This window comes from Tiliqua scincoides, chromosome 5, assembly GCF_035046505.1.
Source record: "Tiliqua scincoides isolate rTilSci1 chromosome 5, rTilSci1.hap2, whole genome shotgun sequence".
Taxonomy (NCBI): domain Eukaryota; kingdom Metazoa; phylum Chordata; class Lepidosauria; order Squamata; family Scincidae; genus Tiliqua; species Tiliqua scincoides.
Genome location: NC_089825.1, coordinates 110,567,773 through 110,585,771, shown reverse-complemented (window position 1 = coordinate 110,585,771; position 17,999 = coordinate 110,567,773). Strand labels below are relative to the sequence as shown.

The 17,999-nt window shown below is 43.4% G+C and overlaps 1 pseudogene; it reads right to left on the bottom strand.

Moving 5' to 3' along the window:
* Nucleotides 1-3,676: 3,676 nt before the first annotated feature.
* Nucleotides 3,677-4,628, bottom strand: LOC136653144 (olfactory receptor 5G9-like; annotated as a pseudogene).
* Between the last annotated feature and the right edge of the window lie 13,371 nt (nucleotides 4,629-17,999).

The following is a 17,999-nucleotide window of genomic DNA, read 5'->3' as shown; positions in this document are numbered from 1 at the left end:
GCAATAATTTGCATAGAATAAATGCATCTCTGCATGCCATGTAAAATGTATTGCCTACATAGAAATAACATGCAACATATCCTTTCATTTACACACCAGTGAAATACACAGGCCTGCAACCTGGCAAAAGTAAAACATATCACTGTGATGCAGGTAGTATTTATTTGTATTGAAAGTGCCTATTTAACACCTACATAGCGCCAATCTAACACCTATATAGCACCTATATAATGCCTATATAGTACCTATGCAATACCTATCTAGCACCTATATAGTGCCTATCTAGCAACTAACTCCTATCTAACACCTATCTAGCCCCTATCTAGCACCTATATAGTGCCTATATAGCACCTATCTAACACCTATATAGCGCCTATCTAATGCCTATGTAGCACCTATCTAGCGCCTATCTAGCACCTATCTAATACCTATATAGTGCCTATCTAGTGCCTATTTAACACCTATATAGCACCTATATAGCACCTATGTAACACCTATATACCGCCTCTCTAGTGCCTATTTAACACCTATATAGCACCTAACACCTATATAGCACCTATCTAACACCTGTGTAGCGCCTATCTAGCACCTATCTAACACCTATATAGCGCCTATCTAACACCTATATAACGCCTGTCTAGTGGCTATTTAACACATATTTAACACCTATCTAGCGCCTATCTAGCACCTGTATCACCTATATAGCACTTAACACCTATATAGCGCCTATGTAGCACCTATATAGTGTCTATGTAGCACCTATCTAACATCTATATAGCGCCTATGTAGCACCTATCTAACATCTATATAGCGCCTATGTAGCACCTATATAGTGACTATGTAGCACCTATATAGCGCCTATGTAGCACCTGTATAGCACCTGTGTAGTGCCTATCTAACACCTGTATAACACCTATCTATATAGGCACCAGATTAGATAAAGAGGACAGATTTGGAAAAAATGCTGGGGGAGGCAAACTGCTGATCTAAGGCCCTGATCCCACCTCAAAGGGTTGCAGACATTGTGTGAGATCCAGCTGAACATATACACATATAGTGCCTCTCTAGTGCCTATTTAACACCTATGTAGCACCTATACAGCACCTATCTAGCACCTATGTAACACCTATATAGCGTCTATGTAACACCTATATAATTCGTATGTAGCAACTATATAGCACCTATCTAATACCTATCTAGTGCCTATCTAGTGCCTATGTAACACCTATATACCGCCTCTCTAGTGCCTATTTAACACCTATATAGCACCTATCTAACACCTGTGTAGCGCCTATCTAACACCTATATAACGCCTGTCTAGTGCCTATTTAACGCTTATTTAACACCTATCTAGTGCCTATCTAGCACCTGTATCACCTATATAGCACCTTACACCTATATAGCGCCTATGTAGCACCTATCTAACACCTATATAGTGCCTATGTAGCACCTATAGAGTGCCTATGTAGCACCTATCTAACACCTATATAGCGCCTATGTAGCACCTGTATAGCGCCTGTGTAGTGCCTATCTAACACCTGTATAACAAGTGCCCATTGCTCCCTGGTGGCTTTTGGCTGGGAGAGTGCCTACTCAGTGGATGCTAAAGCAGGGGTTTCTTGGTTGTCTTCAAGGACAGCAAGGGAGGGAAGAAGAGAAAAAAAGACTGGAAAGGAAGAGAATTTGATTACTAGTCCGGTTGGCATGGTTGTTCTAGGATATTGGGGTGCTTAATACAACACCAACGGGCTTCCTAAAACACAAGCATGGGTCATGGCAAGCTCAATGCAAAGCAAACAGAGATCAGTTAGAGAGTAAACAATGAGTCTGTGACTCAGCTTTCTATAGACTAAATTCCCATAGGAAAATATAGGGGCTTTGTAGGATGAACTCATCACGGATCGTTCTTTTGTGCCTTCATGTCTGTTTAGTGATCATCCCCCCCAGTGCAGATGGGGCCTCTGCTTGTTTTACGTACTCCTGAGGGTGAGGCAACAGGGGGCAGCACCTCCATTCAGTTTGGCCATGGAGTGGTAAGGATAACTAGAATTAGGGACCCTTATTTTTTGTTACTAATGAAGTTGCTTACAAGTCAAGAAGCTCCCAGGATGTGGCTTTTGTTTACAGGTTCAAGTGTGCTGTAAGATGCAACCATTCATGGAATGTTCCAAGAAACAAAAGCAAAGGCAAATCTTCTTTCAAACCAGCCAGCTAGAATGAGGGAGGGGAAGTGATTGCTCTGAGCAACCGAACAGTGTACTTCCTTGAGGCCTGCGGAATCTGAGGCCTCTGGCCACTGGCCCAAACTGATTATCACTGGGTAGGTCTTTTGGTAGGCACATTCCATTGCATCCATGTGCAGTTAAGCATGCCCGTTCAAATAATAGTGTGTCAATAGTTGTGCTTCAAATAAAAGTGTGTCAGCCAACAATCCAGAGGAAGGGAAAGTAATCATTTGCTTGGTTTTGTGTCAGAGCTTGAGATGCGGAGTGGAATGTCACAGAAAAAGTAGTCTATTTGGTTGGAATGACAGAAGTCCAGGGCAAAAACCAAGGCTGCGTTAAATGGAGTTGAATATTCCAGTAATCCAGCAGTGTTGCTGCCACTACTGGCTACGAGTGGGACAGCAGGTAAGCTGGCACGGGGGCTGATTAGTGGATGGAATGGGAGAGGGAGGGGGAGAAAAAGGGAGCATCTGGGTGAGGAGTGCGTGGGCAGGAGGTGGAACAGAGGACAGTGCGTGTGGGTACTGGTGGCAGAAACATGCTTCGGTAACATAATCCATTCCTTCATTGCTCTCTCTCCTCTTTGAACCTATACCAGCAAAATGGCTGGTGTGGATCTGAGAAGAACCATTTGGGTAGCAAACAATTGCCCTATGCTAAGGGAACAAATGTTCCCTCACTTTGAGGAGACCTCCTTGTCTGCCCATCCCCTCACAGGATGCAGCTTTTGCTCTATTAGTGTGGCTGCATCATTACTGGAGGGAAGGGCTAGTTAGGATAGGGCCTTGGGTCTTTCAGAGTTATAAACAAATGCATCTGGAGAACACCACACATGTATGAAATGAAAAGGGGTTCCAGAAAATCTTGGAAATGGTGGAAGAGGTGGAACAGACCTCAATGAATGTGAGTTTCATTTCTTGATTTCTGGAGGCACCAGTTCACCAAAATAAATGAACACCATTCAGTATGAAAGGAATGTGAACAAATTCATAGACAACAAATTGTGATGCCGAGAGAAATATTGGCGGACTTGTCTAATCTTTTCAGTTTCAGGCCTTTTCAATCTCAGGCCAAAGGAAAACAAAACTCATATTGGCTATTTCTTCAGGCTTCTTTTCTCCCCTTTAGTCATAGGTCATTATGACTTAACTGTTATTTCAACAATTGGTACATACATGGCTAGATAACTTGTGCTTGTGTCAGAAACAGCAGGAGGCTAATGTGAAGGAACAAAAAACATAGAAATTTTCCAGCACTGGCATAGCTGTGCCAATGGGATGTATGGGGCATCCTGCAGTTGAGTGGCACTCAGAGAGCCCTCCTCAAAGTAAGGGAATATTTGTTCCCTTACCTCGAAGCTGCATTGCCCTTATGTCAATGCTGGAAAGTGAGTTAGGATTGCGCCTTTAAAAACACACTTTCTGGTGAATATCATCTTCCTAAACCTAAACCTACAACATGTTCTTCCCAAGTGCTCTCCAAAGTGCCCCCTGCACTTCCTTGTTCCTAAAGCAGTAGATCAGGGGGTTTAACAGTGGAGTAATGATAGCATAAAACACAGAAACCAGGCGATCTTCATCCAAGGAATGTTTGGAGGAGGGTCGCAGGTAGGTGTAGATGATGGTGCCATAGAAGATGCTCACCACAGTGAGGTGAGAAATACAAGTGGAGAATGTCTTTATCCTACCACTGGCTCTGCGGATCTTGAGCACAGAAGAGACAATGAGGATGTAGGAAAGAAGGATCAGGGAGAAAGGCACAATCATAAGAAATGCAGAGACGGTGAAGATCATCAACTGGACAAGAACTACATCAGAGCAAGAGAGATGCAGAATAGGAGGAATGTCACAGAAGAAATGGTCAATTTCATTGGAGTGACAGAAAGTTAGGGAAAAGACAAGTGATGTGTTGATAACAGAATTGAAGTTGCCAATAATCCAGGAAGCTGCAAGCAAGACTCCAACATATGGGCTGGCTCATGATCAGTGTATACTGGAGAGGATGACAGATAGCAGCATAACGGTCATATGCCATCACTGAGAGGAGCACACACTCTGTACTTCCTAAAGTGGCAAAGAAATACATTTGTAGTGCACATCCTATGAAGGAGATGGACTTGTTCCCCAGCAAGAAGTCCCACAACACCTTTGGGAGTGTGGTGGATGTGGAACAGATCTCAATGAAAGAGAGATTGCCCAAGAGAAAGTACACGGGAGCTTTGAGGTGTTGGTCAACTCTGATCAATATAATGATGACTAGATTCCCTGCCAAAGTCAACAGGTAGATTAACAGGCCTATAGCAAACAGAAGCCTCTTGTTCTTTGGGTCAACAGATAATCCCAAAAGGAAAAATCCTGTGATACCTGTTTGGTTCTGTCTTTGTATAGGATTGGTGGAGTCCATCTTCAATTAGAGTTCTTTGGTAGGACAGGACATAGCAGTTTCTACTGTGAATGCTGGCTATTTCACAAAGCAAAAATAAAATGTAAAAGGCAGGCAGCTATTGAGTTTGTAGGCAGTCCATTTATATAGTACACCTTCAAAATCCGTGGCACTTTACACTCAGGAAACAGAATCGTATGGGCTAGATCATTACAAGAAGAAATACAATCATGCAATCTACAGCTTTCTGGGGGTGGGGGGAAATAACTGTTCTTTTATCTCCATGTCACTCCATGTCATAAAATAGTCACTGTCCTCTTATCTCCATGCCTATACACAGATGGATGCAAGAGTTGGTTGGATGCAGTAGACTCTTCAGAGTTCACTGGTCCCTTCTCATATCCTTTCAAGCTTTTCTTTGATAGCATAAAGTTGCAAGTGTGTCAGGTTAGTGAAAATGAAATCTGAAAGTTTTGAGAGAGTGACTGAAAGCTGAAATCAGAAATGGGAAATCCTATTGTCAGGATCTCAGATCCTCAAACCATCCATGGACGATCTTTTGCGCCCAGAAACTTATGTCAGCAGTTATGTCGACTTAAGTCAGACAGAACCTTCAGCTTTCTCCAGCTTCATTTACCACTGAACTCTGAATAAGTCATTTTTAAAGTTTATTAAGATCAGATAATTGTCCCCAGGGATGACAGAGATTATAGGCATGGTATAAAGAACTCACTTGGTTTGACAGAATAGTCCTTCGTGTGGGAGAAAAATTTAAGATATAAATAAAGCATGCCCTTGACTTTAGATGTTAATGAGGCTTCAGAGAGCTGAGTGTGTCATAATGGTGGCAAGGGACTATTGAGAATAGAGAAGAGCTGCACATTATCTTTATAATGTGGCAACCACCAGCCATCCACATCAAACATGTTTATAGTACCATCACATGGAGGAATTGGATGAGCATCCCATCCCAAAGGGTTGGAGGAATTCCAACTGAACACAAGCACTTTCACGTACACATTTGGTGTGCTTGATTAACAGCTCAATCCTAACTAACCCCCCCCCCCCCAATGCAGTGCTGTTCCTCTTCACTGCTACTGAGAAGGTATCGGTTTTCAACTGAAGACAGTATGACAGCCTGGTGAAATAGCTCTATGGATGGTTAGGTGGAGGGACTTCAATTGCCATATTCAGGGATTTGCTCCACCATTCCCTGTCAGTTCTTCAAGTCTGAGTTATTGAGAGTCCAGTCCTAGCCCCACCACACTACAGCATCCCTCCACCGAACCATCCATAGAGCTGTTCACCATGCTTTCATAATGTCTTCAGTTTAAAACCGATACCTTCTCAGTAGCAGTGAAGAGGAACAGCAATACATATATTTAATGTATTTACATATAATGTATTTACTTATAATACTGTATTTACATATAATACTGTATATATTTACATATAATATGTAAAATATATTTACATATAATGCATATAATATAATAATGTAAATACATATAATGTATTTACATATATTTAATGTAATGGGCAGGAGGTCTGGTCTAGAGGGTAGAGCCTCCGTCTGCCTGAAGATAACATCCACAATGTTGCCAGTTTGAGGCCACCGGCACCGTGCGACCTAGGAGCAGCTGACAAGCTGAAGCCGAGCAATTCCATCTGCTCTGAGTGTGGAAGGATGGAGGCCAGAATGTGAAGCCAGATCGGAATGAAACACCTTGAATGTAGTCGTTCTTGAAAGAAAGTACCTTCTTTGAAATTGTAAAAATCCCTATTTAATAGGGATTTAGATAAAAGCATGCCTATGTAAACCGCCTTGAATAAAGTCTTGAATAAAGACCAAGAAAGGCAGTATATAAATACCTGTTATTATTATTATTATGTACCAGGGATGTTGCCCAGTATAGCAGTACTCTAATCCTGAACTGGGGCATTGAGCAGCATTTTATTAGCCACTTAGTTGATGTGTGTGGTGTGAATTTTGGTAAAAATCTGCAAAACTTATGAGGCCTTTGTACATCCTATTTTTAGAGTACAGGTATGCATCGTTTAATGATGGGGATGTGGTACCGCACACACTTCGTTAAGTGACACCGTTGTTAAACGACATCATCTTTTCAAAGCCTCTGGAGCATGTGGCCTCTGCAGGACTCAGAAAAGCATTTGGAGGCAAGGGGAGCACAGCTCCTCTCAGCTTTGGGGGTGTGACAAGGATCAGCGACGGACCGTCATGCATGCAGTCCGTCGCTGATCGGAATGTTGTTAAGCAACATTCACCTGCAGCTGAACAAAAGAACACCTGTGAGATGGGTTCCTAGGAAATTGATCTTGACCAATTAACTCTTTATCACTTGGCCTTTTTTCACATTTATAATCACTTGATGTGATTATCACTTGCAGAGATCTAACATGGGCAGAGCCAGAGGGGCACCTGTCCTGGGCACTAAGCTGGGGGGGCGCATGACTGCCCCAGGCTCCACCCTATTTACAGAGGAGGAAGCTTCACAAACACTGTTCCTTCTCCTGTAGAGGCTCCCTTCACAGAAGAAGGAATGGGGCCATTAAAACACAGCAGTGAGCATTCCACCCTTTGGGGAAAACCCAGAAGTGACATCACAATGTTACATGACATCATGCTTACTGGAAAAATAAAAGTTTCCTTTTGGTGATGGGGAGGAAGCAGAGTAGAGCAAGCAGCGGAACCCCCCCCTTTAGGGTATCACCCCAGGGAACCTCCCTCACCCAGCTGACTGCTAATCAATAAAAAGACAAAGTAGCGGAGGTTTGTTATATCTGTATTAAAAAGAAGTTGTACACTCACGGTTCCATTGAATGCATATTTACAGCATCTGATAAGGATCAGAGGTTCAGCTAACACTTAGGGATTGCAAAGGAGATGAGAAAGAAAAGTTGGGGATGGTAAATATGAGATCAATTCCAAAAGTCATGGACTAGTAAACTTCTTCCGTACTAGCTGGGCTCTAGTGTTCAGCTCAGGCCTCAGAATAATAATGTAGAACTTTGGAAGAAAGATGCAACTCAACAACCCACCACTGGAGGTCAAGATGCAGAAGACCTCCACAGCCACCATGTATTTCCCCCTGGTGCTCAGGTAGCTGGGGACAAAAGATACCCAAACACTGCAGAACACCAACATGCTGAAAGTGATCAGTTTGGCTTCATTAAAAGTATCAGGCAGCTTCCTGGTCAAGAAAGCCACGACGAAGCTGATCAAGGCCAAGCATCCCATGTAGCCCAGGACAATGTAGAACATGAAAACTGACCCTTCATTGCATTGTATAATGATTTGGTCAATGTGGGAGTGCATGTCCAACTCTGGGAAGGGGGGAGATGTTGCCAGCCAAACCACACAGAGACCAGCTTGAATGAGAGAACACAGAATGATGACTGAGACTGCCAGCCTCTTCCCCACCCATTTCCTCATGCTGTTTCCTGGCTTGGTGGCCATGAAGGCCAAAATGACAGTGATAGTTTTGGCCAACACACAAGACACAGCAACAGTGAAGACCATGCCAAATACTGTCTGGCGGAGAAGGCAGGTCACCTTCCCAGGCCGACCAAGGAATAGGAAGGAACACAGAAAGCAGAGCAGCAGAGAAGAGAGAAGAGTGCAGGTGATGCCCCAGTTGTTGGCCTTGACAATGGGAGTATTCCTGTGTTGAATGAAACTCCACATCACCAGAACTGTCAGCAGGGCAAGGAAAAGAGCCAAGGAAGACAAAAGGATTCCCAAGATCTCATTGAAGGATAGAAAGATTAAAACTTTGGGGATGCACTGATCCTTGCGACTGTTTGGGTACTGCTTTTCTGGGCATTTGTCACACTGTTCTGCATCTGAAAGAAATAAGCCAATCTCCATAATTTCAGCATATCTATATTAGCCCATTCAACTTGATGGGATCAGCATCTTGTAACTGGCATAAAATCAGGTATTATAGAGATTTCAAGAAGCTCACTGAAAAAAGTGATAGCAAGTTTTGCTTTTGAAACAGGAAGTCATTGAACTGAATTAATTCAATTTGACTCTTTCAAAATCCATCAAGAATGTTCAGTGGCTATAATTAGACCAACATCAGAACGTTTCACTTGGGGATATGTGATCCAGGCTTTGCAGAGTATTACAGCGCAATCCTCAGCCCCCAGGGTGCTCGACTTCAGCGGCAGCAAAGATCCTGTGTGCCCATGGCAGCCGGGGGCGGCACCTCGGAAGAAGGGGACTTTTGTCCCCTTCCCCCGGGAAAGGGAGATAGCCCAGGAATGGGGTTACTTGATTCACTGCTGAGTGAGGTAAAAGCGTTTGTGTCGGGCAGTTAGCCCCACACGAACAGGATCCACCAGTTTGATCCACCGGTCCCACCTCCCTCCCTCCCCGTTCCCTCCCCCTGTCACACCTCTGCCTCCCTCTCTGTGCCTCCCGCCTCCCCGTCACGCCTGCTCCCTGCCTTCTCCCCATCCTCCGTCCCTCCCCCCTCCCCGGAACGCCTCCTCCCCGCATCCCCCCATGCCTCCGCTTAACTTATTGCGGCTCTGTGGTCCATGTGACCGCCATGCAGCGGAGCGCAGGTGCCCGTCTGATGCTAACCCACCACCAGGAGGTACTGGGCTACCACTGGCGCTTGCCCAGCAGTAAGCCTCACAAACGTGTCTTATAGCACTTTTGTGACATTGTATGCCAGTGGTGAGCCGGTGCGCTGAGCCCAGGATTGTGCTCTTACACTTCAGACTCTTTTTTTTTTTTTTTTTGAAGCATGAAAAACGAGTTAGTGACAGAAGCCACAGGATTTTTCTGACCCACCAAGTTTTCTTCCAGGGAGTAAAGTTCCCCTTTTGTTGGTGAGTGGATCTCACAAAGTGTTCTGCTTTTTAAGAAAAATATTGGTATGCTGGACAGAGACTCTTGCCTTGTGTAAAAGGAAATTTGGCAATGTCCTAACAGAGGATTGATCTGTTTTTGAGTGAAGTCAAGCAAGAAAGCCCTTCTCCACATGAATTAAGGTGATTAAAATATTTATAAATTGATCGGTGCTATTGAAAGAAATGTGGTGTTTGGAAAATTTGAAGTCAAATGTTAGGCTGTTGAGTGTATCTGCTAAGCAAGCTTTGCAGTTTTGGCTGTCCTATTAAAATGAAAACCACACTTTTCAATGGGGAATATCTCAGAATGAATGAATTAGGCAGCAATCCTATATGTACTTAGTTGGGAGCAAGTCTCATTGAACTCAGTTTACAGCCCAATCCTACCCAAAGTGCTGCTGTGCGATCCAGTGGGGTCCGTGCAGCCTCTGCTGTATCCAGGGCTGGAATGGAGGAGGCTGGAGATCTCCTTGAGGTAAGGGAGAATTTGTCCCCTAACTCATAAGAACATAAGAACAGCCCCACTTGATCAGGCCATAGGCCCATCTAGTCCAGCTTCCTGTAGCTCACAGCAGCCCACCAAATGCCCCAGGGAGCACACCAGATAACAAGAGACCTGCATCCTGGTGCCCTCCCTTGCATCTGACATAGTCCATTTCTAAAATCAGGAGGTTCCACATACACATCATGGTTTGTAACCCATAATGGATTTTTCCTCCAGAAACTTGTCCAATCCCCTTTTAAAGGAATCCAGGCAAGATCCCATCACCACATCCTGTGGCAAGCAGTTCCACATGCCAACCACACGCTGAGAGAAGAAACCTTTTTTTTTCTGTCCTAAATCTCCCAACACTCCCCTGGTTCTGGTGTTATTTGAGAGTGTAAAGGGCATCTCTCTATCCACTTTATCCTTCCCATGCTTAATTTTATATGTCTCAGTCATGTCCTCCCTCAGGTGGATACTCCTTACAAATCCCCTGCAAACTCTATCGGTCTACTTGGAACTGTGCAAGCTTATTCATAGGTGCAGAACCAAGTAGGATTTTTAGGCCTGGGAGGGGGTGAGGATGCAGAGGAGGCCTGCTCCGCCATCCCTGACTCCTCCCAGGCCTGAAGAAACATTTTTTTCATCCTCATGTAGAAATAATGATAAAAATGATAATAGCAATAATAATGAGAAAGTAGCTTTGCAGTCTTTCACTCACCCATCTGCACTGAAATCCTATCTTCAGAGCATTGGACACAATCATAGCAACAAATCTGCTGCCCCTGGCGAACATGCCTATTCTGGCCAGGATGGCACTTCTCAACACATCTGGACTGGGGCACCATCTAAGAATGATCACAGGGAATGGGTGTGTGTGTAGGTATCAACTGGATGGTACAGATTGCTATGATGTTCATTTTTCTCCATTTAACGACATACCTAGTCCTCTGTTTACATCCATGTGCCCTCAAAGTAACCAGCTATTTTATACCTTTCTCTCATCAACTCTACAACGAGGTCACCACTGGGTCTCTTTGGACCTGCACCAGCTCTTCAGCTGGCACAAGTCAGAGGAGACAAAGGGCGCCTGTTGGTTGCTCCAGAAGGGATAGCTTCCGGCACAAGTCACTTGTGCCACGTTCCATACCCTCCTTCCTCTGAACCCCGATCTTCCCAAATCTGCCCCAAACCTCCCACCTCTGGCCTCATTCTGCCCACACTGCTGATTTACCAAGGACCTTCAGAGGATCTTCTCTTTGCAGTCATGGTGAGAGGGTACCCTTGCCATCTATAGCGGTAGTCTGAAAGCAAGCAGCTATGAGCACTTCCCAAACAGCTCTTACAATGCTGTAACCATATTCCAGCACCAGGACACTAGTCCTGGAGGCACACTGGCATGTTAAGATTGGGCCATTAGAGTACCATCCTGTTCATGTCTACTCAGAAGTCATTTCCACTGAATTAAATGGAACGCACTCCATTTTTTCAAAGAATTACAGCCTCAGCCTCCCCTGCAGTCTCCCAATTCTTGATTCAGAAAACAGCATCATCCTCCCCACCTGCTTGAACCTGGGATTCCACAGGATGGCACTTCCATTCAAGGTGAATTCTCTGCCTGCAGGAGCCTGGGGGTCCATCCTGCCAACACTGATGCTCTTGAAGGAGCGATTGGGGAATGTGACTGTGTTGATGATATCCAATGAACTTGCCAGATCTCCCTGCTGGTCGAAAGAAATTTCTTCCCCGGCACTGTTGTTGAAATGGACATTTCTCAGGAAAGAAATGATCTGGGTCAGAAGATGAGAGGTAGAAAGTCAGATATATAAAAGAACAGATTGTGTGTGTGTGTGTATGTGTGTGTGTGTGTGTGTGCACACGCATGTAGACACACATGCCAACCGGACAAAAACAGGTGAATCCAAGTTATATGAACCTTGTTAGCTGCTTGTCAGTTGACTTTGGGGAGAGTCACTCCAGCTACTGCTTTTGGAAATGCATCTCACGCACCTGCTCAGAACAGGAATTATTGCTCTCCTAGTTCCGTGAGATGGTATCTAGTGGTGAGCATTTCATCATGAATGAAATTCAGTGTTTTATATTGAAGCAAAGTTGGAGGGTTTTCTGTTTTTTGGAGAGCATAAAACAGAACTTTGCTTCCAAGAAGGAATTGCAGAATTGAGCAATTGTAGTTGTCTGTTCCCATCAGTTCAGCTTCCTACTTTTTTGTTGACTCGTCATTGATGAAACAGCCTGGGATGTGTGGTGCATGGGGACCTTTCTCCCTTCTAGGAAGGCCTTTGTTCAAGGTCTTTGTTGCTGTGCCTGGTCTTTGTTCAATATGAGCTGGCCTTTCCACAGCTCACTGACAACGACCATTTTAGAGACATTGCCGCAAACAGCTCTATATGTGACAATGTGAGGATGCTCTATATGTGTCTATATGTAAGGATGCAGTTCAGGGGATCAAAGCCAGGAATGGGTCAGGATTTGACGGCTACTGCTGCTGCTGAACCTACCCACTTCCCAGTCCCAACCTGCCATACTCCCTGCACCATTGCCACCCCGTGCTGCCTAACCCACCTGGCCCTCTCCTCCTCATCTCCCTCCAACCACCCACATGCGCTTACTAGAACCAGCAGGTTTCCATTGCCTGTGTCATGCGGACCTGGCTGTTCACCACTTCTGGCAGTGACCGCGCCACGAGATCTGGCAAGTCACTTTGGAAAAAGCCAGAAAGCACTCGGCATCATCAGGATCGGGCTGTTAACTTCAGATCACGTGATGCCACAGTGTGTAAATATAGGCGCGTTCTGAACAACTTGTAACTTACAAAGCTCAACACAACCCATTAGTGAGAAATGCTCAGAAGCAAGGAGCAGGCCAGAGGATTTGTGCAGATATCATTACACACTTGGGAATAAAACGCATGGAATAGAGAGGAATTTCTTCCATCCCTACTAACTGGTATAAGAGGCACCTTTTAAAATGTGTCCTCATGTTTAGCAGATGGCAAGTAACTGTCCTTCATTACCCCAGCATGGCATCTTTTCAGTGGCTGTCACTGGTGCTTTCTCCATGTTTTTTTCTTTTTTTTCTTTCTTTCCAGATTGTGAGCCCTTTGGGGGATGGGGAGCCATTCATTAATTTAGCTGTGTGAGCTGCTTTGTGAATTACTTTTTGCTTTTTAAAAAAGGACATAAATATTCTTAATAATGATGATACTTCTGAATAAAGACGCTCTGGATTGCACTATTGCACTATTGGTTTATCATCAGCTAATGTAGAAATTCATTTATGACTACAAGTACTTTCCACTGCCTTCTGCACATGAATTAGGAACCAGAATCCAGTCAGTGTTAGTGTCAAATTGCACTTGTGGTTTATTATGCTCAAATTGAGAGATAGTCCGACCTGCCATGGGTGGAGATTCCAGATACTCAATGTAGCTCCATCGCTGATGGCTTTTGGCTTGGATCTTGATGAAAACATGGCATGGAGAGCATGTGCGACAGAATACACAGCATTGTAGATACTGTAGCTCCGACCAGTCATTTGCATTTCAAACACATATGAAGGGAGGTTCCTCAACTTCTCCTTTCCACTGCACTTTACTTCTGCTCTCTTAGAGGACGAGGGGAGAAAACATTTAAATGCTGAAGACCAAAACTGTTGCATGAAATAAAGCTTTGATTGGTAAGGGTTGATTGTCTCCAAGAAATCTTCATATCCTGGTATGTCATTCGAGTGGACGGCAAAGGATAACGTACCATTAAATGTTTTGGGTGCAAACTGAGCCAGATAACTTATAGCTGCGAAATCCCACTGAGCTGTAATGATCCAAACCTTTTCTATTGGCTTTCTTAATTCATTTTCATTGGTGATTAGAAGTTTTCGGAAAATCTCCATTGATCGTGCATCCCCGTTAACAAGAATCACATTGCTTCTGCTCAATAACAGAGTAGAATTTATTCTTTCTCTGGTCCAAAGTAGATCATCAGATGGATCAAAGTATCTGTTTATTTTTGGAATCATTTCCATAAACTCGACACAAATGTTGTTCTCCAGGAGCCTAGATGTCAAACTCTGCAGGAAAATTGCCCCAATTTCATCATCTGAAACAATGACACCAATCCATGTCCATCCAAAGTGCTTAAGGAGATGAAGAATCCCATCATGCTGAGTATTTCCAGTTGGAAGCATGTTATGGAGTAAAGGAAACTGAGTTTTATCACTCAATACATGGTGAAATGAGTTGTAATTGAACTAAGGAGAAAAGACAACAGTATTTTTAGAGGTGACAGAAACCTACCTCTTCTCCTGAATTTCAAAATCTTTCTCCTAATCTCTAACAAGAGGGAATGTGCCCCTCCAGGTTTCGGATTCAGCATCAAATATTGTGAAATCTGAATGTCCTCTAATGCTTTGCTGTTGGCAGGAGTATTGAAGGGCTAAGTCCAAAGTATAGAGAAATACATGTAAATACATACATATCTCTCAATACGGAGAAATTTGGATTTTTCTACATGAAGAGAAATGTTTGACTTAGCACACAAAAGCACAAACACACAACACTTCTGTATTCATAACAGCCCTTCTAAACAGAACAAAACAACAGAAAAAAGAGTTTCTTTTTCTAATGTATGCTGGTGCAAGTACCAGGTAGCTACCTGAAGAGGACCTGGGTTGAGCCAAATGGGCAGAGCCAAATTTTTTAGCTTGGCTGCTTTGGAGGAATGAATTAACGAGTAAATGCAGCAGTTGGACTGCTCCCTTCATTTCCTTTAATCAAGTGCTATGTTCATTTCAATGAAGGAACATACTTGTGGAAGTTTGTAGGTATTTAAGATGCTGTGCATGTGGATTGTATTTTGGGGGATGAGCCCTCCAACGATGGCCATGAGCTTGTGTTTCTGGCCGCAATGGTAATTATAGCGACACCCTGTGAAAAGGAGATTCATAGTGCCATAAGCGCTCCCCATTGAATTCAAGAAATCTGGAAAGATGATGCGTCCCAGCGTCTTGTTGGATAAGAGGTTGGCATTCCTGTTGATCTCATTTATGGCAAACTCAAGAGCAAGAGCTTCATGGTATTTCCTGAAGAGCATACTGCAATGAGAGTTTCACCTGATTAAGGCACATGCAATGAACTCTTTCACTTATAGAAACTGTTGGAGTCATGCCATGTAACAGCAAAGCCCTCATACCATTAAAGGATCATGTTAATGTTTTGAATAATTTTGTTTTCCACGTTTTTTTTTAATCCTCTAAAATTCTCTCTTTGAGTGCTGTGATGAACTCACCAAATTTGATTTTATTTGCTGCAAGCTGATGTCAGCTTATCATATAGCATAGACTTTAAACATAGCTACCTAGATAAACAGACATTGCATCTGAATGTGTGTGTTATGTTTAGATAGTCCCTCCATTGAATCCTAATCCACGCTGTGACATGGTACATCCCAACCACAGGGTGAACATTTCAGTGATGAATAGAGATTTATTTTGTGTTTGGCCAAGGTAACTGGGGAAGGACTTGAGCTGAGACAGGAATTGAATTCCTTTGGTTTCTTCTAGCTTCTTCTTATTTTAATTATTTATTTAAAAGATATTTATCCCAACTTTCCTCTGCTGGAGCACATGCCCTATGCAGCTTACAATTTAAGGATAAAATATACACTGTATCAAAACAATAAATAATATCAGAAAAAATAAATAAAACCAATTTGAAAAGGGCAAAAACACTCAAGGATCTTCTATGAAAGCACAGGAGGGAGACAAGCCATCACCCAAATGTCAGACATAACAAAAAGGTTTTGAACCCTCACCGAAATGCCTTGGGGGGAGGGGTAGATCTTAATTCTCCCAGTAGGGGGTTCCTTAATTGTGGCACCACTACTGAGAAGGCTGACCCCTGTGCCACCATCCTCCTAACTTATACAACTATGAGAAATGTAGCAGAAAGTCGGCATGCCACAGAGATCTGGCAGTGGATTGAGATATGGGATTTTCAGCTTCATGAGTGTTGCTGCTCTTTCAGAGCTTGAGCACCCTGCCCTGGTTCTTTGCAACCAAATTATTAGGCTACAAAAGACGGTGCAGAACAAGTTGGAAACAAGATGGAACACGGATTAATTGACATGCATGAATATCTTCCCTTCCATAGGAATAATTTCAGGATGACTGGATTAGTTCTACTCTCAATCCAAATTTAGAAAGATTTATTGCAAACTGAAAGTAACAGATGTTGCGGAACAAGAGGACTTGACTTGAATAGGAATCTAGTCATACAAAGAGAAACAGAGAAATGTAACAAAAATGTAAGGAGTAACTGAATAATGACTGTATACTGTATGTATGTATGTATGTATGTATGTATGTATGTATGTATGTATGTATGTATATTATTATTATTATTATTATTATTATTATTATTATTATTATTATTATTATTATTATTATTAATTTGTACCCCGCCTTTTTGCCCAACGGGCACACAAGGCAGCTAACAAACAATTTAAAAATACAACATGAAAAACAATTAAAAACAATTTACAGTAATTAAAAAGCTAAAAACAAAACAAACCCCGTGGATTTTCATATCAAAGCATGAACGCCAGCCAGTCTGTTAACAATTAAAAGCTTTTTGAAATAAAAAGGTCTTCAGTCAACGCCAAAACGTTAGCAACGAGGGAGCAGTTCTCAGTTCTAAGGGGAGGGTATTCCACAGTTCAGGGGCCACCACCGAGAAGGCCCTCTTCCTGGCTGCCACCCCTCTCACATCTCTTAGTGGCGGCACAGTCAAAAGGGCCCCCCAGATGATCTAAGAGCACGGGCCGGATTGTAGGGAAGGAGGCGGTTCCTCAAATACCCCGGACCCGAGCCGTAAAGGGCTTTAAAAGTCAAAACTAGCACCTTGAATTGGGCAGAACCGGCAACCAGTGTAGCCGCCGGAGCAACGGCTCGACAGAGTCAAACCGACGTGCTCCGGGAACCACACGAGCAGCCGCGTTCTGTACTAGTTGTAATTTCTGGACCGTCTTCAAAGGCAGCCCCACGTAGAGCCCCAGGTACGGTCGCAGCTGGTGAATCAGCCGAAGCTGAGCAAAGGCTCCCCTGGCCACAGCCGCCACCTGGGACTCCAGGAGCAGCTGTGGATCCAGGATCCCCCAAGCTGCGGACCTGCTCCTTCGGAGGGAGTGCAACCCCATTCAGAGCAGGACGATAGTCCAGCACCCGAGCTGTGGATTTCCGAACCAAGAGCACCTCTGTCTTATCCGGATTTAATTTCAGCTAGTTCGCCCATATCCAGTCCCTAACCGCTCCAGACAGCGATCCAGGACCCCAACCACCTCCTCAGAATCAGGGGAAATTATTATTATTATTATTATTATTATTATTATTATTATTATTATTATTATTATTATTATATACGGCTTTTCAACAAAAGTTCACAAAGCAGTTTACAGTTTACAGAGAAAAATCAAATAACTAATATCTAAAAAATAACTATATTGTTTCTCCATTCAGATATTATCAGGGAGAGGATAGCTGAAATAACTACTTACAGAATGTAGGATGACCATTTTGGTCTGGTATTAAGGGGAAGTTCCCTGAGCTCTGCTTGTACGAAAGATGTAAATTCACCAATTACAATACCATCTAAAGAATTAGTACCTTCAAGGAAGAACTGTGAAACCCTTCGAATGTCACAATTCATACTGACACTATGAGGCAGTTGCAGTAGCAAAGTTATCAGCAGTAATGGAATCAGCCTGCAGATCAGAAAGCCTTGGCCCCAGGCATACTGGGCCCCCTTCATTGTGACATATGTGCCCATCATCAGTGCTATTACTGCCATCAGCATTCTTGAAAAGTGCTATAAAATGGACCTCAAATCTGACAACAGTTACAGCTTCCCCACTACACAGACCCTGAAATTCCCTTCACTTACAGCTCTGCCTGTTTTCACTGAAACTCTCAGACATGTGAAGCCCAAATTGCTTTGAACCGGGTCTTTATAA